Below are 24939 nucleotides of genomic sequence, written 5' to 3'. Positions count from 1 at the left end.
ACGGCTCACGGGCCCAGCCGCTTCGCGGCATGTGGGATCTTCCCAGACCGGGGCACGAACCCGTGTACCCCGCATCAGCAGGCAGACTCTCAACCACTGCGCCACCAGGGAAGCCCAGCACAACACTTTTGTATGTTATATACAAATGTTAAGAGTAAATCTTAAGAGTTTGCATCACAAGAAAAAAAAAATTCTATTTCTTTCATTTTGTACCCATGAGATGCCGAACGTTCACGAATCTGATTGGGATAATCATTTCATATCGTATGTAAGTCAAATCGTTATGCTGTACACTTTAATACAGTGCTGTAGGTCAATTATCATCTCAGGAAAACTGGAATTAAATAAATAAATCAGTAAGTGGCACCACACCAAAAAAAAGGAATTAAAGAAAGATTATGTTTGGCATACCTTACATGAGGTAAATTGCAAGCAAATATTGACTTATATTGATTAAAGCGTACTTTTCCTCTAAGGATGTCTTGCTATACTAGTAGGAACAGCCCCTTTTCAATAGTTTTCTGATACCAGACACTGTCCTAAGTGCTTTTTATAAATTAACCACGTTAACAATTTTATGACTAGGTAGTATTACGATTCTCATTCTATAAAGAGGAAGCAGACCAGAAGGGTCAAGAAATCTGTCCAAGACTACACAGCTAGTATATGTAAAATAGAGTTAAGAGCTCAGAGGAAGGATAAATTATTTCAGATGCTAATAAGTTACATATGCCTCAACTAAATCTTATATAAGCCAATAATTCCCACCTATTACCCACCGAAGAGTTGGCAACAAGGGCTAGACTCGCCCCATTGAGCTTATATTACCTTAGTGCTGTCTCTGCTCCCTCTAATTAGCTTTCTCCGGCCCTTTACTTATTCCTCTCTGGTGCTTCTCTACCACTTACTCTTCCTGCTGTGGTCCACGTGCAACCACTTGCTTTACTCAGAGTAGTTATTTTGTGCTGTTAGACCCACCGATGTCCCCGGCTATACTGTGAACTGCTGAGGCGCAAAGATGGGGTGTTCCTCTTCTTTTACAGCCCCCATGGCACCTTGGTAAATGCTATGCCTACACAAAGTGACTTACCGATTTCCACTGAATGAATGCGAGCTAATCAACCCCAAAGAAAGGCAACAGAAGGGAAGAAATGAAATATCTGGATGATTCCAAATTGGGGCACTAACCAGTAAACGTACAGGAATTAATGCTATTAAAAAATTCAGGTGTGAGTTATACCATTACACAATCCTTAAAAATCTCTCCTACTCTATATTTTTACTATAAATAAACATTTCACATGTCATATAGCCTATAAGTAAAAGATATCACAATACGGTACAAGAATACCACTTTAGAATTTTAGTAGAATGTATTACAAGTGACCATATTCTGATTTACCCAGAACAGTCCTGGTTTATGCTTGTTTCCCAGCATGCTTATTAGTAAGTGCCCTGTTTACTCCTAAAAGTACCACGTTTTGGACAATAAATAGTGTGTTCATCATAAAACCAAAGAATCAGTATTAACTTTAATAGCAACTGCTTTTAAACAAATTTTATTGAAGTATAGTTGATTTACAATGTTGTATTAATTTCTGCTGTACAGCAGTGACTCAGTTATACATATATATATATATTTTCATATTCTTTTCCATTATGGTTTATCACAGGATATTGAATATAGTTCCCTATGCTAAACAGTAAGACCTTGTGGTTTATCCATCCTATATACAATAGTCTGCACCTGCTAACCCCAAACTCCCAATCCTTCCCTCCCCTATCCCCCCTCCCCGTCGGCAACCACAAGTCTGTTCTCTATGTCTGTGAGTCTGCTTCTGTTTCATAGGTTCGTTTGTGTCGCATTTTAGATTCTACATATAAGTGATATCATATGGTATTTGTCTTTCTCTTTCTGACTTACTTTGTTTAGTATGATAACCTCTAGGTCCACCCATGTTGCTGCAAATGGAATTATTTCATTTGTTTTTATAGCTGAGTAATATTCCATTGTATATATGTACCATGTCTTTATCTATTCATCTATCGATGGACATTTAGGTTGTTTCTATGTCTTGGCTACTGTAAATAGTGTAACAGCAACTGCTTTTCATTCACATCTCTCTTGAGGGTTCTTACAATAGATACGGGGAAAGAAAGACTGGGGAGGTGGAAGGGAGAATTGGGAGGTAGATGTGAGGACTGCGGAATGGATGGCAGGTGGGTGGGGTTAATGGGGAGATGGATAGATAATGAGGAAGATGGGTGAATGAATGAATAAATGGATAAAGGATAGAGAAAGCTCAGATGTGCCAAACTGAGCTTAGAGCTATGGTAATAATTTACTTTGCAATTGTAAGGTTTTCCGTTCTATTGAGGAATTTATTTTAAAATTCTTGAAGTACCAGACACCTTCAACTTAGCTCTAACATGTGTGAGAAACTTACAGGATACGAATTTAACACAGAGTAGGGCTATGCCACACCGATTAATTTGATTTTCAAAATAACCATTCATGCTTGTAAGTATGGCCATTAATATTACATTTACCACTTGCATCACAGAAACACTGATTCAGATAAAAGACAAGCCCCTATCCAACAACAGACATACCTGCCACACATTCATAAAATACTGGAATCGGGCTTAAGAGATGAACAAGATACAATTCCTAGCTTTAAGAAGTTTGAAATTAGCAAAACAATTAAAAAATTTCAATTATTTCAGATCATTTCATTTCTCATGGACTGTCTCCTTCAATGAAAGAGGCAGAAAAACCTGAGTTTTAGAACTGTCTGAATGAAAAGCGGATGTATCCTATTCATGTAGTATGCTAATGGAGAGTGGCTGACAAAGTACTGCTCAGCAGTGCTGAGCATACAGTAGGGGACCAAGATGCTTCTGATGAATGAATGAGTGAACGAACCAAAGAAAAAAATAATCACTAAATGCCTCAAAAACTAGGCAAAACAGAGAAGGAGAAGAAAAGAATCAAACATGCAGATAATCCCCAATGCTGGTCAATGGATGACTGTATCTATAAGAGTTTGAGAAGATCCTCGATAGCACAGATTAGTCATTTGGGGAATCAGATACTTGGGACTAACTGCCTCTGTGTCACATAAACTTGTCTCTAAGCCTCAAGTGATTCATCCGAAAAATGAGAATGATAGTGTTTCCCTCTCCTATCTCACAGAGGACTCAACAGGTAAGAAAACTAAAAACAATGTTGAAGATTATTACTAAGATCTGAAATAGCGCTTCAATGCTACTTCCATTCTTTCACATAATTTTGCAGATATTAAAACTATTCCCGTTCATTAAAATGTCCTTATCCTTTATAAGACTACATCTGATGATAACCATCATTTGATTGATGAGAAATAGACAAGGGTGATATTCTCAAATTTTATTAAAAATGCTATTTGCTTGCAAGTTAATTATAAAATTCACACTTGTTTTAGGCCTTTGGTCTGTAATGCTGTGTCTATTCTCATGGCTGATTTAAGGCCAATGCTATGAAATATCATGAAGAAGAATGCTTAATATTTTCTCTAGCACTGATACACAAGGCTGTGGCCTGTAGCACAACTGATTGAGCAGATTATCGATATTATGTTCAGCATTTCAGTTACATTTAATTTTATGGTGTAATTTTATGAATACATGAGGGACACTGGAATTGAGTATTTATTTATAGGTCCTTAAATAGTTCAAGAAAATAAACATTTTCGGTGTGCAGATTCTTCAGCCAAGTGTATTCATCCTGCATCTTTTTCTAAAAGAGTACAGTTACATAACAATCATATTACCCAAAGCAGCCCTTCTAAAATGCTTGAAAATTTTATACTCTTTCTAACACACGCCGCCTTCTAAAATTAAAGCCCCTGAAAGCTGCTAATGTCTGACGTGCTCCTATAACATCACTTTCCATGACCCTTATGGGTACTCAATAAATGTTTACTGACACTTCATTTTCAAACTGTAACACATTTTAACAAACTATTACATATGTAAATGTAAATTATTAATAAATTAAATTAAAAGTAAATTATTAATTTACTTCTGTGTAGGAAATGTAGGCAAGTTTGACATTTTAGGATAAAATTTCTGAATTGTTATTATGCCTTTTCAAAATTTCTACTGTGTAATGATCCACCTGCAGAGTTATTACTCTGAAAATGCCACAACTAAAATAATAATAAGCTCAATTTACGGAGCACTTATGTGCCAAGCACAGTTCAAAACAATTTCTAGTGGTCTTAAGCCTTCCGATGCTCACCATGACCCTACGATTAGGCAATGTTATTTCCATTTTACAGATGCAGAGAGACAGGAAGTACTTCTTCAAGGTTGCAGGGCTGGTAAACACCAGGGCTAGTTTTTGAACTGGGCCATGGCTCAGAGCCCACACTCTTAACCTCTGTGCTATGCAGTCTCTCTTTTAATCCTTTTCTCTTTATCTAATTTGGTTTTTAGTACTTTAAGATTAGCACCAGCTTCAAATCCAAGTGTATAATTAAGATGTGTGCTAATTACACAGGAAAATCTCTGGCCAAAGATACTTAATGAGCATGTTTCCATTACCCAAAGCATCCGTGAACATAAATTAGGGGTCTTATCACTACCTACCACCTTACTAAATTAACATGGAGTTAATGGCCTTTGGGCTTGGGAACACATGTTCCCTTGTGGCCCAGACACAATTCATTCCTCACCTGCCAGCCACAGTTGCAGGGTGTGTGTGTGTGTGTGTGTGTGTGTGTGTGTGTGTGTGTGTGGTGTGTATTAATATGACTGTGAATGTCTCCCAGTCCCACGTGAGCCTAGAAGAATTTCACTTGTTCTACCTGGATGTTATAGTAACAGTATATGCTTAGCAACTGCCCCCAGGTGCCAAGTCCTTAATTACTAGCAGCATCTTAGCAGCCACTTTCTCCTGGCACTGCCGGGGGAAAGAACACTATAGATTCCCCATGAATTGCTCCCCCAGGAGTTGTGCAATGGGAAGGACCTGCTTCTTATCCAGAATTATAAGCTGGACAGCAAGCAGGAAGCGTCTGGTGGGACCCTATAAAAATTGTGGAAAATTCCCAGTGGGGTCTCAGGATTCAGAAAGGTCCTGAAACATGGCCCGACTTGCTTTTTGGTTTGCTCTGTCTCCTGAGGCCAACCTGGTCTGCTACATACCCTTTGGACAAACTGCCAGTGTGGTAGAATGACGGCCGGCTGGGAATGACAGACACCGCTTCTGCATCCCCCAGTAAAATGATGAGATGCACGGGATTCTCCTGGTACTTTGATCACTATCTTTCTCAACTGTGTTCAAATTATAGATTCTTTAGACTTGGAGATGGGTCATTGGGACAAGGTCTTTTTTTTTTTTTTTTCCATCTGGAGTAGAATAAAAGACTGATGGGGGGCTTCCCTCGTGGCGCAGTGGTTGAGAGTCCGCTTGCCGATGCAGGGGACACGGGTTCGTGCCCCGGTCCGGGAAGATCCTACATGCCGCGGAGCGGCTGGCCCCGTGAGCCATGGCCGCTGAGCCTGCGCGTCCAGAGCCTGTGCTCCGCAACGGGAGAGGCCACAACGGTTAGAGGCCCGCGTACCGCAAAAAAAAAATAAATAAATAAACCTTTAATTTAAAAGACTGATGGGCAGCTTTTTCAACCATAACATTTCACTGGAAAGATGTAGAGTGAGAATTCTGTCATTTTAGAAATGCTCAGTGTCATGTCTTGAAATTTTAGGTCTTGGCAGTAAATATTAGAGAGGATATATTGAGGTTATATGAAAACATGTATTTTTCTGTTCCAGGCCAAATGTAATTACTGGTTTAAACCCACAGGACAGGGCTTCCCTGCTGGCGCAGTGGTTGAGAGTCCGCCTGCCGATGCAGGGGACACGGGTTCGTGCCCCGGTCTGGGAGGATCCCACATGCCGCGGAGCGGCTGGGCCCGTGCACCATGGCTGCTGAGCCTGCGCATCCGGAGCCTGCGCTCAGCAACGGGAGAGGCCACAACAGTGAGAGGCCCGCGTACCGCAAAAAACAAAAAAAAAAACCAACCACAGGACAATAAGAGCATCCACCCCATTCTCTTTCTTTCATAGACCATTTCTCTTGCCACTCTCCTCCTAATCATGCTTTCCTATTTTCCTCATCCCCTTTATCTGCACGACTTCTCCCCTTCTCCTGCCAGGGGAGGAACACACCGAGAGTTAGCGGAACAACCAAGTATTTCTGTGTCATGAGATCAGAGGAAGGAATGCCACCTTCCTACAGATTTAACTGGCTTTGCAGCAAAACCTCTCTCATGTTTACTAATAGGAAAAAGAACATCTGTGGTTCTCAAAGCCATACACACTAAGAGATTTGGGGTGAGGGTCAGGGGCACATTGCTTTATGAATAAATAATTAGCCTCTCAATTGATAATAAGTGGCATTCCAATTGTTTAATAAATCTCCTTGAGTGGTTATAGAACTTGAATACTGGGTGTCTTAAAAAGTATATCTAAACATTCTCACGTTAATATACATAATTTAACAAGTGAACAGGCATTATTGATTTTATTAGTATAAAAACCATGCTAAGGCAAACTCAGACCCAACTTTGGACCACTTTAAGACATTCCACACGACAGACACACACACACACACACACACACATACCCACACACACGCGCGTTAACTGTATGAGGTAATGCGGATGTTAATTAGCGCGATTGTGGTAATCATTACATAGGCATATTGATATCACAATACCACGTTGTTCACGTTAAATATGTATCATTTTTTGTCAATCATAACCCCAATAAATCTGGGGGGAAAAAGACATTCCAGATTAGTGGATCTCCACAGATTACATTTTAATGTAATGTAACCATAGATATCTCTATAGCTCCACAGATTACATACTTTAATGTAATGTAACCATAGATATCTCTACAGCTATAACAAACATAATTTTGTTGCTACTGTTATAGAATACATTTATCTACTACTTAGCAAGTAACGAATATTCACCCATTGTGTAGAAAGTGCCCTGGTTTTATGAGCAGTGCAATGCTGAATAAGATGACCTGAGCCCAGACAAGAGCTTACAACCTTGCGGAAGTTGGATCAATACATAAGAAAGCAATCAGGGTTATAAAATAGGCTATGACAAGTTTGGGGTCAGTGTTCCGGACTATGTATGTGGTGAGTGAACAATGGCAGGAAGATGTTGGTTTATCTTTCTATGAGCGCCTCCACTTTCCTGTATCCCTCTGTGTTAATTCCCACTGTGCCCTGGTTTGCTTTTGGTGTGATTCAAATGACACTGAGGGCCCACGTGGAGCGGTCACTTCCCTGTGTGGGCATCCACCCAATGTTAAGCACCACTGACCCCACCCCCACCCCCCCCGCCCCGAGAGGAGAGTCCCTCAGACCAGAAGCTAAATGTGAACAGAGACTCAAGGGAATCTGAGGGAGACAGAATAGGGGTCTGCTGATTTTGCAGAGACAGTGACAAGGTTCTGGAAGACAATCCCCAGTGACATATTCTGATACCTTCCCTGCTGGAGACAGGGATTCAGAAAGGGGCAAAGCCAGCAGCTGCCTAGGAGATACTTCTTGGGCTAGATGGCTGATTAACATAAATGTTTTTATGGCATTTATATTTTTCTGTAATTAGATTCTTTTTTTCTCCTCTAATACTTAGCAACATTTTCTCCTCCCTTTTTTTCTTTTAACTGTCGGTCAGACTCAGGAACGTCTGTACATGGGAGGATGTGTCAGGGGGAGGGTTCCAGCTCCGGACAGAGTTTTAAAGGTGAGGCAGTATGTCTTTGAGGTCTGGCCAGGCTGGGACTGCGTTAAACCAAGTAAGAAACTCAGAAGAAGAGGACACAATGTCTTGAGAAATGGCCTCTTGGTGATAGCCTCTGGGTAATGGAGAAAGTTTCCAGTGCTTTCTTCTGTTGAAACCTTTGCTGGTTTAAACAAGAGAGAATGCCACTGGACTGAGTGGCAGTGGGCTGAGCCACTGTAATTCCAGAACTCCCTTGGACATCACTTCTAAAGAACCGCGGGCAGTGGTGGGGCAAGGGCAGCAGCCAGCATCCCACGGCCAGGTGGGCTGGGCAGTGGGTTTACTACACGGAACACCCCCTACCTGGGCCTTGCCACTGTTGGGCTGATATACACCTCCAGGGAGTATCAGAAGGGAGCAACGAAATGACGAACGCTCCATCCCCAAAGCTTTGGACCAAAAATGTTTATGGGGGAAAAAAAAATAAGTGAAAAAAGACAGGGATTGAGTTATTCTAGAGTAGAAAGTGAGGGATATGAGAAACCAAATAGCAATTTCAAAAACTTGACAAGCCTTTTCCAAATCACAGTGAGCATCTATTTTCTATTTCTACTGAGGTCAAGATAAGATCTAAAGGGTTTAAAGGGCAGAAGCAGGGATTTAGATGAGCCATTAGGAGAAATTCTTGCAAGTTTTCTGGAATGTGTTATGGAGAGAGCCTGGAATGCATGACCGCCAAGAACATGTAATATTCTTTTCTAAAAACTCTAAAGTAATAGGTAGGCAGGTTCCCTGCTTGCCTGAGTGCAATTCTGCCGCGCAGGAGGAGGACGATGAAATGAGTTATCGAGACCCGGTAGCCCTACAAGGCAAGGAAATATGACCTCCAATGTACATTCCAGCCTTCCATGTGTCTGAGTGGAACTTCTCTGGCTCATATTTGTCTCAAAAACAGGAAATAACAAACGTAGTAAGGTAGACAGCTAGGGGGAAGCAGCCGCAAGGCACAGGGATATTAGCTCGGTGCTTTGTGACAGCCTGGAGGGGGGGGATGGGGAGAGTGGGAGGGAGGGAGACGCAAGAGGGAAGACATATGGGAACATATGTATATGTATAGCCGATTCACTTTGTTATAAAGCAGAAACTAACACACCATTGTAAAGCAATTATACCCCAATAAAGATGTTTAAAAAAAAAAAAATAAAAAAAAAAACAGGAAGAAATCCCTTACACTTGTACGTGTGGTAAGAGATAATTTTAGAAATAGTTTTCCAAAATATACTCCAAGGGCAAATACTGTGATCACTGAACGCAGGCTTGGGAGAACATCCACTGCCATGGAAGAAACTCCTAAAGTTCTATATGTTCCCTTTTACCCTATCCCCAGAGTTCACATGCCCCCCCCAACTTTTTTTTTTTTTTAATTTTACCACTTAAGGTACAGAACTCAGGTCTGTACTGAAAATGGGCTCTGTGGTTTCTCCTAATCCTGAGGTTACCTAATTTTTTTTTGAAGTGGGGAAAACAGTTCATAGTAAAGGCTATCATTAATTGAGAATCTGTATGTCCAGCATGATAGCATCTTTTAAAAATGTTATCCTATTAGGTCCTCTTAAGTGCCCTGTGGGTAGGTACTATTGTTAGCACCACTGTACACAGGGGTAAAGTGGTTTGTACGGGGTCACAAGGATGGTCTGCAGTTAGGAGAAAGTGAGTTTTTGTCAGGGCATAGAGAAAGAGAACAGAGAAACCCCATCACATGTGCAGAGTGCATCAAATCAGGAGGTCAAAGGGGTATGAAAAGGACCCAGAGCCCTAATGACTTTTCTAGATTATCAGCGAGGTTGCCATTGGATCACCTCTAGTAACAAGATCAGCAGCCTTTTTTAATGGGAGACACAGAAGAACCGGTACCAATACACAGGATGCTTTCTCTCCTAATTCCCTGGGCAGGACAGTCAACCCCTGTGTAGGACAGTCAACCCCTGTGTACTCCGGGGCTGTTGCTGTAGCAGATGAGACAGTCTCTTTGCTTTTGCTCCTTGTTTTGACACCTTAACTCTGATGGCAGGAGAAATCAAAGCAGGCAGAAATCAAACCAGTCTGTACTAAAAAACAGGACTTATTGGGGGAAGAACTTCCTCCTTCTGATTAAAAATTAAGTTCTGGGCTTCCCTGGTGGTGCAGTGGTTGAGAGTCCGCCTGCCGATGCCAGGGACACGGGTTCGTGCCCTGGTCTGGGAAGATCCCACATGCCGTGGAGCGGCTGGGCCCGTGAGCCATGGCCGCTGAGCCTGCGCGTCCGGAGCCTGTGCTCCGCAACGGGAGAGGCCACAACAGTGAGAGGCCCGTGTACCACAAAAAAAAAAATCAAGTTCTTATGTTCAAGAATATTGAAATGGTTAGTAGAGATGGATTAATCAATGTACGAACCCAAATGTCATCTCTTATAAGTATTAGTTCAGCTAAACTTCACGTATGATCTTATTTTATTTCTGCATCACCAGTAAAGCAGAATTCTTAGGTAAAAAAAATAAGGTTCCTAAGCTCCACTGCAACTGATAGCTGAGTTCTGAGTTTGAATAAATATATTTTTTAAATCAAATGAGCATTCTTTAGAAAATACAGATAATATATTTGCTTTTGTAAATTCTTATTCTTTGGGAATAATGATGCTGTGCTCAAGATTGATATCTGTGTAAATGTAAAACAAAACACAAGCAGATAAGCAAAAAGAAGACAGAAAAGCTCCTTCTAGTTTTACAATCTACTTAAAATAAGAAAAAGAGCACTGTGATAGCTAGGGCTGTCCAGCAAAAGGTCCTTCTCTCAGTTAAAAAGTTCACTCTTTAATAGCTGCAAGAGCCGCCTTCTTGGCATATGTTTGAGCAGAGAACTTATTACATGAAGGATGATCTCACTGGATATGCAAGGTAAATAGTCTCATTAAGAATATTTTATGAAGAAACATGACTGTTCTAACAAGGTCAAGCGGTGAATAAGGTATGATAAAGAGGCAAAAGGCAGTGACCTGGAAATAGATTATGGCACCCAGCTTAATTTACTGTGTCTTCCCCAGTCCTGGCGTGATTCTCCATAGGCTCAGGCCAAAAAGAGCTGGTCAGATGCTAGCGCACACGCTGGGCAGAACACCCAGAAGAATGGTCCCGAGCAGACCTCCTCACACTGGCAAGTCAGCTAAGCAAAATCTACCTTAAGAAATATTATGTACAGAAAAATAAGAGTTTACCCAACAGATGTATGATGAGGGTATTTACACTGGGTAATGCCATTTTCCTTTACAAAAATTTCAACCGAAGACTTCTTTCATAACCTCTCAAAGAACATACAAAATGTAACGCATTCCTGTTTGTCTGCACATTATTTTTTACATATGTTTCAATTACCCTGTTCTTTCCTCTTAGCATTTGTTGCTACTTCACTGCAATGGTTTCCTCAGCTTGGTCCCTTTAACTGTAGCCTTACAATTGACATTACAATTTGGAAGTGTCTGAGAATTCTAAAGCAACCAAGGAATTTTCCTAAATTCAATTTCAGAAAATTTTAAATGATTAGTATTTGTGTACATAAGACATAAAAACCATGCAGTGAAATGAAAAAATATACAGATATAGAACAGTTTTATCTCCAGTACCAATTTTCTTCAAAGTATTTCATCTCCCTTAGCTCATTCTTCCTATAAAATAATTACTTAGAGCCACATTATAATTATTCTTTCAAAAGCTTTTATTTAACAGCATTTTCTGTATACAATCACCTTAATTTTAATCAAATTTTAAGTAATGCTTTACTTTATTTAGCTGAAAAGTAAACCAACGAGGCTTTAGTTGAGACTACCAATGTTGAGATTATAACTGAATGATTAAAAATGATTGAAATTGCTTCGGAAGAAAATGAACTGGTGAAGCAGAAAACCAGATGTAAAATAATTATCCCATGAATTGATACAAGGACATTTTTCACAATTTTTCACAACTGGTATAACACAGAAAATATTCTGTATTTCTAAATACTATCACTCTAGTATTAAGAACATTTTACAAATGCAAGACAAAGCTGGCCAGCAGAATTTGAAAAAAATCCTCATGTTAGAAGCTAATGCTAATATAAAAAAGAATGAGTAGAATGAGGACATGTTAATGAGTTAACAGGCTCCCGCTTAAGTTGGGGGCAAAAATTAAATAGGCCTGAGGAAAAAGAAAACAAACGTCAATGTTGATAGCTTTTATGCATTTTCAATAAATATTACTCCACGTTTTATTCCACTGACATCATGAGAATGAGTTGAAATTAAGAATTAATAGTAGCCAATGGACTTGAAAAAAAAATATTTTTCTAGGCTGGGATCGCTTCAGGATTCAGGCTGAACCATACTAAATGGCCTTTTTTGAATAAGTGATTCTCTTGCATTCGCTTCTCGTGTTTTCATTCCAGCCTTTCTCTGCACACAGGGTTCGTGCTGGAACATCCTGAGGCCCTCTGGTGATGTCTGGTGTTGGCAGGTATAGGTCACTGCTGGAGAGGAGGCCTCTCAGCTGCCTGGTGGCGAGCGGAGCCATGCCAGGGTAGGGCCGACGCCCAGGTCTGACCTCTCAGCTCTGTTGAGAAGACAAACTGCTCTTTTTTCCTTTGGTATTCTGCCACAGTGTAAATTCCAAAGCTTTTGGTGACTCTCTCAAACCTAGCTCAGCACAGCAGGCTGAACAAAAGCATCTTTAAAAGAATATGCTTTCCATTTAGGTTGCAAAGGACTCTTCAAATTTATAGCATTTAGCTGCATTAAAAAAAAAAAAAGTCCAAGGAAGAATTTAAGAAAGTTGTGAATACGATGGTAACTCGTTAAAAAGAAACTTTTAGAAGAAGGAAATATTAAATGTCCTTTTATTTTCAGTGATTCCTTATCGCCTGTATTTTTCTTTCACATATGAGACTGAACCACAGACCTGGATGGAAACGAGTTGGCCCTTCTCCATCAAAGCTGGAAGATGAGCTGTCTTCTGGAGAGGATTTAAGTAGTTCAAGAAGGACGGATAACTGGGCCATTTCTGCAAGTTTTTCTTTGGGGTCGCAATTCACATTTAAGTCACTATTTTTAAAGTAACGTCACATTTATAATAAAGAGATTAAACAAAAACAGTTATTTATTTCTTCTCACATACGGTTCTCCATTTTCCTATTAAAATTCTACTTCTGTTCCAAAGATAGGTTTCCCTTCATTTAAAACTAAGTCTGCTAGCATGCTATGATGTCAGCGCTCCTATACGTAGCTCTGAAGAACGGACACTGCCGTTGATGATGGATTTCACTGATGGCTTTGCTAGCGTTAGAAAAGCCTTGTCTGGGGTCACAGGGTGGCCCACGGCTGTCATCCCAGAGCAGATGCCTTGACCAGGAGTCAGTTCTTCACTGCTGACTTGGGTGAAGGCCAATCTCATGCTATGATTTTCAAATGGATGATGTGGTCCTAAGTCACATACCAGGTAAAACACAATTTTTATCCCTCATAATAATGTTTAACTTCCGTAACTGAAGGGGATGACACAAGCCTCTGAGCTTCCCTTTAGAGAATTTCTACCCTTTAATGGCATTTCCTTTGGGTCCCCAGTTAGAATTAGAAATTCTCTTTTAGATTCAAATCGTTTCCCTTTATAGATATGACCACAGAGAATAAAGATCAAGAGACCACGCCCAACATAATGAAACACCTTATATTAATTTGTTTCATTTCTGGATTCTTGTGCTTAGAACTTATTTAAGCTTTCTACTGTATGGCACACAGTAGGTGCTATGTAAGTGCTTACTGACCAAAGGGAAAGAGTACAACTAAACGAATGAATGTTTTGCTGACCTTCTATAACTGGTTCCATTTCTTGATGTGATGACTACAGCCACCATTCTCTAACAAAGCCTTTAAGGGAAACACAGAGGATGTTAAGTTTCACCTCCAACCCCAATGAGCTAAGGTAGTTTCCTAGAGGAAACAATTCCAGCCAAGGGTCAACTCAGTCTTCGGCAGATGACAGAGGCAGGTCAGGCACCTTCCAAAAAGCAGCACCCCAAGTACAGTAGTGGAGGGCAGGTAGCCTGCCACTTCTAACCTTGAGAGAGTCTAAAGAGAGATGAACAGGGAGAAGCCTTTCTTCAGCTTCGTGGAAGAAACACACTCTGGAAATAGAATCCAGAAAGGGTCACTCTGCATCCCTAATCTTAGGGCCCGATTAGTATCTCTGAATCAGGAATGTCAGCATGGGTTTCTTTCTGTGGCTGGAATTACGGGAAATGTACTTGCCCTTGACCCTGACCCATCCCTGGGGAACGGGCGGGGATGCAGAGAAAAGCTGTGATCTTCTCCTGACTCAAAAGACCATCATCAGTTCAGCATTCTGATACCCAAACTGTGAACACCCTAACCTCCTAAAACCTCCTAGAACCGGAAGGGGCATCACAAAACAGCAAGTTTGATCTCATTTTAAACAGAGGGAAATAAAGTTCCAGAGGGTGAACTGGCTTGCTCGAGATTCCAGATGGTAGAGGTGGGAGACTCTCAGCTCCATCATTTCAAGTTCAGTGGCCTGTTTAGCAGTGCCAGCACCAGAGCTTTCATAGAGGAAGACTTTAAAGAAACATGTGAAAACACATGTACTCAATGCGACAGTTATTCATGTTTATTTTATAGTAGGTTGGAAGGCATTTGATGAAAATTATGAGGGAAAAAGGCTATGCCCCTCTCCCCAGGCCATCTGACAGCCACTTGAATATCTGTTTAGTGTGGCATGAGCACATGCTATCAACACGGAATTCCAGTTTTCTCTCAAAAATAGTTTCTTCAGGATTACATGAGAAACAACCAAAGTTGGATAACAAAGTTATCCGGGACTCGTGAAGGTAAGCTGGTTAGTATACCGACAGCATACGACTGTAAGTGGTCTTATCTGTGTAGACAGACATTTACGTTTTGGTAACGACATACCAGAGAACAGTCCTTGATAACTGACCCAATCATTGCTATGTATCATCCTAGTTATAAATTTCAAGAAGACATTTGAATACCTGACTGTCAAAGTCCTGTGATTTGAATTCAATACATTACGACACGTAGAATATCAGACATGAATTGAAGCCTCTGAAGGCAGGTACCCACAGGGGAATAAACATGCAGTTTTCCCAAGTAGCAATCAGTATTTAGAGGAATAGCTCTTACAGACCCTACAACTGCCCTCACCATTTTGATTTCATGGAGCAAGCACACAGCATAAACTGGTACCTCCTGGGAGTCAATCTTTTGTAACATTTTGTATGCATCAGTGTGGTCAAGAAATCACTTACATGGATTGTTTTCAACATTTTCAGCTGTAATAGTCCATGACCTTTTTTTTTGACTCGTTCATGTGCTTAAAAAAACAAATGTTTAATCTTTTACTTTCAGGGAACCACTATCAACCAGCGTCTTATGGGGAGGAAATATGGTATACGACAAAAAATGGGGAAGAGACTAGACATTTGGGGAAAAAACTCTAAGATGTAAGATATACTACCCAGCTACTTGGATAACTCATAAGGACCACATACAATTATATATACTCTCAACTCTTTGTCCACAATACATTTAAATTTACTTATTTCCCAAAGTATAAATAATTACTAAAAGCTATGTCTATATTAAGGGATTAATAAAAGCAACAGGATATAATTGAGATGTTCAGCTAATAAAGGACTGAAAACATGAAGAAAAGCATAGGGCCAGAGATTATGAAAACGAAGATTATCTCACTACTTCTCTAACTGTGGTCCAAGAATGGTCTTCCTTAGAATCACCTGGGAGCTTTTTTAAGATGCAGAATCTTGGGCCATCCCAGATCTGCCTGTCAGCATATCTACAAGTGGGGGCTGGGACTCTTCATTTTTAAAAACTCCCATGTGACTATTTTTCTGCATTTGGAAAATGAGAACTACCAACCTAAAGGTTCTGAATAAGATTATGGAATGAGGGAAAAACAGAGAGAACCTGGAAAAAAGGTTCTTTAAAATAAAGATAGGAAGGAAGGATGGGAAGGAGGGCGCGAGGGAGGGACAGACCGGGATAAAAACATGGCCTATACCAGGGTTTCTCAACCTCATCACTATTGATACTTTAGGCCAGATAATTCTTTGTTGTTGGGTTCTGTCCTGTGAAAATGTAGAATATTTAGCAGCAGCCCAGGCCCTCTAATCCCTAGATGCCAGTAGCATCCTCCTACAAGCTGTGACAACCAAAAATATTTTCAGACTTTGCCAAATATCCCCCCCGGGGAGTATAATTGCCCCTGATTGAAAACCACTGGTCTACACTAAGGAAACTGATAAAAACAAGAACAGTAAGCTAGGAAGATAATTAAATCTCTAGACTACATATCAATAAAAAACGGTCAAACGAGAGCTGAGATGAGAAGCATGCTAATCCATTATGCTCCACAAGCTAGTTTCCTTGTTAGCAGAAGTCATAAACTGGAAAGTGAGCTAAGGATAATTTCAAAACTTCATTTTCATCTTTCACAACTTGGCATATTTCACACAAAAATTTGTATTTCTGATATCATGAAAAGAAATCTTAAAGTCTCGCCATAGCTGTCTGCTTTCCCTCATGGAAACAAGTGGCTGGAGCTGAGATCAGGCCATCTCCTTTGGATGGAGCACTGAAGTTTTCCCTTTATGCTTTACAGATAGGTAAATTCCACACAAAATTCCTGATATAGGTCATTGGGGTTGTAAAAGATTAGAGTGGGGCTTCCCTGGTGGCGCAGTGGTTGAGAGTCCGCCTGCCGATGCAGGGGACACGGGTTCGTGCCCCGGTCCGGGAAGATCCCACATGCCGCGGAGCGGCTGGGCCCGTGAGCCATGGCCGCTGAGCCTGCGCGTCCGGAGCCTGTGCTCCGCAACGGGAGAGGCCACAACAGTGAGAGGCCCGCGTACCGCCAAAAAAAAAAAAAAAAAAAGATTAGAGTGTATCCATATAGTTAAGATTTACATTTAGTTTCGTAGAAATCCGAATTTTATTATCACTGCCACACTTTTTAACTACAGATGTAATTTATGGGGGAGATTAGTTCAAGATGGCGTAGTAGAAGGATGTGTGCTCATTCCCTCTTTTCAGAGCACCAGAATCACAACTAACTGCTGAACAGTCATTGACAGGAAGACACTGGAACTCATCAAAAAAGATACGCCACGTCCAAAAACAGAGAAGCTGCAATGAGACGGTAGGAGGGGTGCAATCACAAATCAAATCCCATAACCGATGGGTGGGTGACTCACAAACTGGAGAACACTTATACCACAGAAGTCCACCCACTGGGTGAAAATTCTGAGCCCCACGTCAGGCTTCCCAATCTGGGGGTCTGGCAATGTGAGGAGGAATTCCCAGAGAATCAGACTTCTAAGGCTGGTGGGATTTGATTGCAGGACTTTGACAGGTCTGGGGGAAACACAGACTCCACTCTCGGAGGGCACACACAAAGCAGTGTGTGCATCAGGACCCAGGAGGAAGAAGCAGTGATACCACAGGAGACTGAACCAGACCTACCTGCTAGTGTTGGAGGGTCCCTGCAGAGGCAGGGGATGGCCGTGTCTCACCGCGGGGACAAGGACACTGGCAGCAGAAATTCTGGAAAGTACTCTTTGGCCTCAGCCCTCCCAGAGTCCACCACTAGCCCCACCAAAGAGCCTGTAGCCTCCAGTGCTGGGTCGACTCAGGCCACATAACCAACAGGGAGGGAGCCCAGCCCCACCCATCAGCAGACAAGAGGATTAAAGTTTTGCTGAGCTCTGCTCACCAGAGCAACATCCAGCTCTACCCACCACCAGGCGCCCTCATCAGGAAGCTTGCACAAGCCTCTTAGATAGCCTCATCCACCAGAAGGCAGACAGCAGAAGCAAGAACTACAATCCTGAAGCCCGTGGGAGGAAAACCACATTCATAGAAAGATGGACAAAATGAAAGGGCACATGGTTATGTACCAGATCAGGGAACAAGATAAAACCCTAGAAAAACAATTAAATGAAGTAGAGATAGGCAACCTTCCAGAAAAAGAATTCAGAATAATGATAGTGAACATGATCCAGGACCTTGGAAAAAGAATGGAGGCAAAGAGCAACAAGATGCAAGAAATGTTTAACAAAGACCTAGAAGAATTAAAGAACAAACAAACAGAGATGAACAATACAATAACTGAAACGAAAACTACACTAGAAGGAATCAATAGCAGAATAACTGAGGCAGAAGAACGGATAAGTGACCTGGAAGACAGAATGGTGGAATTCACTGCTGTGGAACAGAATAAATAAAAAATAATGAAAAGAAATGAAGACAGCCCAAGAGACCTGAGGGACAACATTAAACTCACCAACATTTGCATTACATGGGTCCCAGTAGGAGAAGAGAGAGAAAGGACCCGACAAAATATCTGAAGAGATTATAGTTGAAAACTTCCCTAACATGGGAAAGGAAATAGCCACCCAAGTCCAGGAAGCGCAGAGAGTCCCAGGCAGGATAAACCCAAGGAGAAACACGCTAAGACACATAGTAAGCAAACTGACAAAAATTAAAGACAAAGACAAATTATTAAAAGCAACAAGGGAAAAACAACAAATAACATACAAGGGAACTCCCATAAGGTTAACAGCTGATTTCTTAACAGAAACTCTACAAGCCAGAAGGGAGTGGTATGATATATTTAAAGTGATGAAAGGGAAGGACCTACAACCAGGATTACTCTACGCAGCAAGGATCTCATTCAAATTCGACGGAGAAATCAAAAGCTTTACAGACAAGAAAAGCTAAGAGAATTCAGCACCAGCAAACCAGCTCTACAACAAACGCTAAAGGAACTTCTATAAGTGGGAAACACAAGAAAAGAAAAGGACCTACAAAAACAAACTCAAAACAATTAAGTAAATGGGAATAGGAACATACATACTGAAAATTACCTTAAATGTGAATGGATTAAATGCTCCAACCAAAAGACACAGGCTCGCTGAATGGATACAAAAACAAGACCCATAAATATGCTGTCTACAAGAGACCCACGTTGGACCTAGGGACACATACAGACTGAAAGTGAGAGGATGGAAAAAGATATTCCATGCAAATGGAAATCAAAAGAAAGCTGGAGTAGCAATACTCATATCAGATAAAATAGACTTTAAAATAAAGAATGTTACAAAAGACAAGGAAGGACACTACATAATGATCAAGGGATCAATCCAAGAAGAAGATGTAACAATTATAAATATATATGCACCCAACATAGAAGCACCTCAATACATAAGGCAACTTCTAACAGCTATAAAAGAGGAAATCGACAGTAACACAATAATAGTGGGGGACTTTAACACCTCACTTACACCAATGGACAGCTCATCCAGACAGAAAATTAATAAGGAAACACAAGCTTTAAATGACACAATAGAGCAGATAGATTAAATTGATGTTTATAGGACACTCCACCTGAAAACAACAGATTACACTTTCTTCTCAAGTAATATTCTCCAGAATAGATTACATCTTGGGTCACAAATCAAGGCTTAGGAAATTTAAGAATACTGAAATCATATGAAGCATCTTTTCCGACCACAACGCTATGATTTTAGAAATCAATTAAGGGAAAAAAACATAAAAATCACAAACACATGGAGGCTAAACAATACGTTACTAAATAACCAAGAGATCACTGAAGAAATCAAGAGGAAATCAAAAAATACCTAGAGACAAATGACAACGAAAACATGACGATCCAAAACCTAGGGGATGCAGCAAAAGCAATTATAAGAAGGAAGTTTATAGTAATACCATGCTACCTCAAGAAACAAGAAAAATTGCAAATAAAGCATCTAAACTTACACCTAAAAGAAACTAGAGAAGGAAGAACAAGCAAAACCCAAAGTTAGTAGAAGGAAAGAAATGATAAAAATCAGAGCAGAAATAAATGAAATAGATACAAACAAACCAATAGCAAAGAACAATAAAACTAAAAGCTGGTTCTTTGAGAAGATAAACAAAATTGATAAACCTTTAGCCAAACTCATCAAGAAAAGGAGGGAGAGGACGCAAATCAATAGAATTAGATATGAAAAAGGAGAAGTAACAACTGACACTGCAGAAATACAAAGGATCATGAGAGATTACTACAAGCAACTCTATGCCAATAAAATGGAAAACCTGGAAGAAATGGACTAATTCTTAGAAAGGTATAAGGTTCCAAAAATAAACCAGGAAGAAACAGAAAAGATGGACAGACCAATCACAAGTAATGAAATTGAAACTGTGATTAAAAATCTTCCAACAAACAAAAGTCCAGGACCAGATGGCTTCACAGGTGAATTCTATCAAACATTTAGAGAAGAGCTAACACCCACCCTTCTCAAACTCTTCCAAAAAATTGTGCAGGAAGGAACACTCCCAAACTCATTCTATGAGGCCACCTTCACCCTGATACCAAAACCAGACGAAGATGCTACAAAAAAAGAAAATTACAGACCAATATCATCAATATTGATGAATACAGATGCAAAAATCCTCAACAAAATACTAGCAAACAGAATCCAACAACACATTAAAAAGATCATATACCATGATCAAGTGGGATTTATCCCAGGGATGCAAGGATTCTTCAATATATGCAAATCAATCAATGTGAGACACTGTATTAACAAACTGAAGAATAAAAACCATATGATCATCTCAATAGATGCAGAAAAAGCTTTTGACAAAATTCAACACCCATTTATGATAAAAACTCTCCAGAAAGTGGGCACAGAGGCAACCTACCTCAACATAATACAGGCCATATACGACAAACCCAGAGCAAACATCATTCTCAATGGTGAAAAACTGAAAGCATTTCCTCTAAGATCAGGAACAAGACAAGGATGTCCACCCTCGCCAGTATTGTGCACATAGTTTTGGAATTGCTAGCCACAGCAATCAGAGAAGAAAAAGAAATGAAAGGAATACAAATTAGAAAAGAAGTAAAACTGTCACTGTTTGCAGATGACATGATACTATACACAGATAATCTTAAAGATGCGACCAGAAAACTACTAGAGCTAATTGATGAATTTGGTAAAGTGGCAGGACACAAAATTCATGCCCAGAAATCTCTTGCATTCCTATACAATAACAACGAAAGATCAGAAATAGAAACTAAGGAAACAATCCCAGTCACCACTGCAACAAAAAGAATAAAATACCTAGGAATAAACCTACTTAAGGAGGTAAAAGACCTGTACTCAGAAAACTATAAGACACTGATGAAAGAAATCAAAGATGACACAAACAGATGGAGAGATATACCATGTTTTTGGATTGGAAGAATCAATATAACGAAAATGACTAAACTACCCAACGCAATCTACAGATTCAATGCAATCTCTATCATATTACCAATGGCACTTTTTACAGAACTAGAACAAAAAATCTTACAATTTGTATGGAGACACAAAAGACCCCAAATAGCTAAAGCAATCTTGAGGGAAAAGAGCGGAGCTGGAGGAATCAGACACCCTATTTCAGACTATACTACAAAGCTACAGTAATCAAGACAATATGGTACCGGCACAAAAACAGAAATATAGATCAATGAAACAGGATAGAAAGCCCAGAGATAAACCCACGCACCTATGGTCAGGTAATCTATGACAAAGGAGGCAAGGATATACAATGCAGAAAAGACAGTCTCTTCAATAAGTGGTGCTGGGAAAACTGGACAGCTACATGTAAAAGAATGAATTAGAACACTCCCTAACACCATACACAAAAATTAACTCAACATGGATAAAAGACCTAAATGTAAGACCATACACTACAAAACTCTTAGAGGAAAACACAGGAAGAATGCTTTTTGACATAAATCACAGCAAGATCTTTTTTGACCCACCTCCCAGGGTAATGGAAATAAGAACAAAAATAAACAAATGGGACCTAATGAAACTTAAAAGCTTTTGCAGCGCAAAGGAAACTATAAACAAGATGAAAAGACGACCCTCAGAATGGGAGAAAATATTTGAAAACGAGTTAACAGACAAAGGATTAATCTCCAAAATATATAAACAGTTCATGCAGCTCAATATTAAAAAAACAAACAACCCAATCCAAAAATGGGCAGAAGACCTAAATATACATTTGTCCAAAGAAGACATATAGATGGCCAAGAAGCACATGAAAAGCCGCTCAACATCACAAATTATTAGACAAATGCAAATCCAAACTACAATGAGGTATCACTTCACACCAGTTAGAATGGCCATCATCAGAAAATCTAGAAGCAAAAAATGCTGGAGAGGGTGTGGAGAAAAGGGAACCCTCTTGCACTGTTGGTAGGAATGTAAATTGATACAGCCACTATGGAGAACTGTATGGAGCGTCCTTAAAAAACTAAAAACAGAATTACCATATGACCCAGCAATCCCAGTACTGGACATATACTCAGAAAAAACCATAATTCGAAAAGACACATGCACCCCAATGTTCACTGTAGCACTATTTATAATAGCCAGGTCATGGAAGCAACCTAAATGCCCACTGACAAATGAATGGATAAAGAAGATGTGGTACATATATACGATGGAATATTACTCAGCCATAAAAAGGAATGAAATCGGGTCATTTGCAGAGACGTGGATGGACCTAGAGACTGTCACACAGAGTGAAGCAAGCCAGAAAGAGAAAAAACAAATATCATATATTAATGAATATATGTGGAGTTTAGAAAAATGGTACAGATGAAGCAGTTTGCAAGGCAGAAATAGAGACACAGATGCAGAGACCACACCTATGGACACCAAGGTGGGGAAAGTGGGGGGGTGGAGGGCAGGATGAACTGGGAGAGTGGGATTGACAATATATACACTAATATGTACAAAATAGATAACTAATAAGAACCTGCTGTAAAAATTAAATTACATTTTTTAAAAAAGTCATGATCATGGAGTCACAGAGCAACATTAAGTTCTGAAACATGCTCATGAAAATAAAAGTGTAATTTACAAGCAACGCAGGCCCAGCATGCTAGAGAGGTTCCCGCAGCCTGGTGTAATCACAGCCACGGATTTACAATGCACAAGCCATGGCCAAGTGTCCTACCACACCCAAAGGGTGTGTCCACTGACTGACAAGTATGTTATTACACTCATAAAAGAACATGAGTAACAGCTGACCGATTTCGATATTCTTATATTAAAATTCAAACTGGGCTTTCTACAATAGGTTTCCTTACTAACCATCCATTAAGAAGAATATTTGTTCCTGGGATGAAACGCACCCCCCCCCATAAAATAATCTTCCTTCAGCTGTGTGCCTGGCACTGCTCCCCATGGTCAACTTCCTGCTGACACCACCTGGAGGGAAAAAGGTCCACACCCCCAAGTTTACAGCCTGTTTCTCACCTTCGGAAGTTAGACCTTTTCCCCTATACCAGGAATGGTAGCCTTGCGTCCAGTCAACTTAAGTGCAGAATTAATCATGACTACGATCTAAAGGGATTTCCAGGTATGACCTGCATAGAATGACTTCAATCACGAGTGTAGTTTCACACCATTCAGTTATATAGGCACTCAGCTTTCTCATGAATGAAGGTCTTCTAAATCCTCCCTGGTAGCATTGTCTTTTTTTAGCTGATAGGCTTCTTCATTTCCCAGAAATGGGGCTGCAAAACTGTCTTTGTATTTATGGCCATGAACACAGCATTGCTTATTTCCACTTCACTCAACAGGCCACTAGAACATGGATGGAGAGTTTCCGTCAATTTTGGTGAAGACAGGTTCTTCTCCCTTCTGAAATCAGCACTTCTCCCTGACTCTGACTTTGGGTTATACGTGGATTCCGCTGATTTAGTGAATAATCTTTGGAATTTACTCCACTAAAGCTCCTCAACCAAAACTTCATCTTAACCTACTCTTCTTGGGTTTGCCTCACTCCTTTGTTTTCTCTTCTTTCCATTCCCTGTTATCCTTGTCTTCTTTTTTTACACTTATTTTGGAGGCTGTTCCTCCAGTTTCGTTCCTCCAGTCCTTTTACTCTAGGTCAACTCATCCTAGCTTCTCTTGACTTTGAATTTAACGCACCACTACAAACTATCTGACCAGGGCTAGAACTCCCACCTTAACAGCAAAAACAGCTGTCCCCAAATGTTGTCCCCCCGCATGCTTGCAACAAAAATTGTGGTTAAATAAGCATAATCAAGAAAACACTTAAAAATTCTCATCAAGGAAAGAAGAGGTACGCAAAGCTTTTTCTTATCATTTAAGAAGTTGCCAAATTATGCTATACAAGTCAATATGAGATCAAGACTTACATGTTTCTTGGAAACTACACCTTCCTGGTGCAGGGTTGAAAAATAATACTTGTACTAGAACTTTCTTAAAATACCATCCTTGGAATCTTTGTTACGGTTATGGGATTGGTTTTAAAATGAAGCCCATTGTGACTAATAACTGTATAACCAAACTTAGAGTTTTTTGCTAAATTCAGCTTAGTAATGTATGAACAAGGTTTGACTTCTTATTCATTCATTCATTCATTTATTCCATAAGCATTTATTAAGCATCTATGTGCTAAGTGCTCTGGATATGAAGGCAAAAGGATAACTCTGTTCCTAAGAAATTCAAAGACTATTTGGCAAGAAATACTTATAAACAAGTAAGTACAATAAAATCTGTGAAATGCTACAATAGAGGCTTTGGAAGCACAGAGGAGGTACTAATGAAGTTGACCTAAGGAAGTCATAAAAAAGCTTTAAAGGAGAAGAAGTCTTAATAAATTATATACATACAGAACATCTCAGAACTGTGTAAAAGACTGATCTGTGAAGGGTACAATTTATGTAGAGTTGGAGGTGATGAATTTTTTGAAGTTGGTCTGAAATGGGTAATAGGGATTCATTAGCATAGGGGAGGGATATGTAGGCCATTTAAAAACTGTGTGGACAAAGGCACAACCAGAAGGTTGTGAAGAAGTAATCAGAATGGATTTTCAAAAAGGAAGGGAAGTGTCAAGGAGCAAGGAGAGATGGGGATGAGGTAGGTGAGTATGGAGAGGGCCAAAATCAGGAAGGCATCCAAAAATTCCAGAGTGGTAGGCATATATCCAGGAAAGGCA

At 40.1% G+C, this 24939-nt stretch overlaps 1 protein-coding gene across 1 annotated transcript in view; it reads right to left on the bottom strand.

Annotated features, from left to right (window-relative positions):
* Nucleotides 1-24939, bottom strand: part of NR3C2 (nuclear receptor subfamily 3 group C member 2) — a 377156-nt gene that overhangs the window by 76391 nt on the left and 275826 nt on the right. The gene's annotated exons all lie outside the window — the stretch shown is intronic.

This window comes from Phocoena sinus, chromosome 5 (genome assembly GCF_008692025.1).
Source record: "Phocoena sinus isolate mPhoSin1 chromosome 5, mPhoSin1.pri, whole genome shotgun sequence".
Lineage (NCBI taxonomy): Eukaryota > Metazoa > Chordata > Mammalia > Artiodactyla > Phocoenidae > Phocoena > Phocoena sinus.
This window is presented reverse-complemented; position numbering and strand designations above follow the sequence as displayed.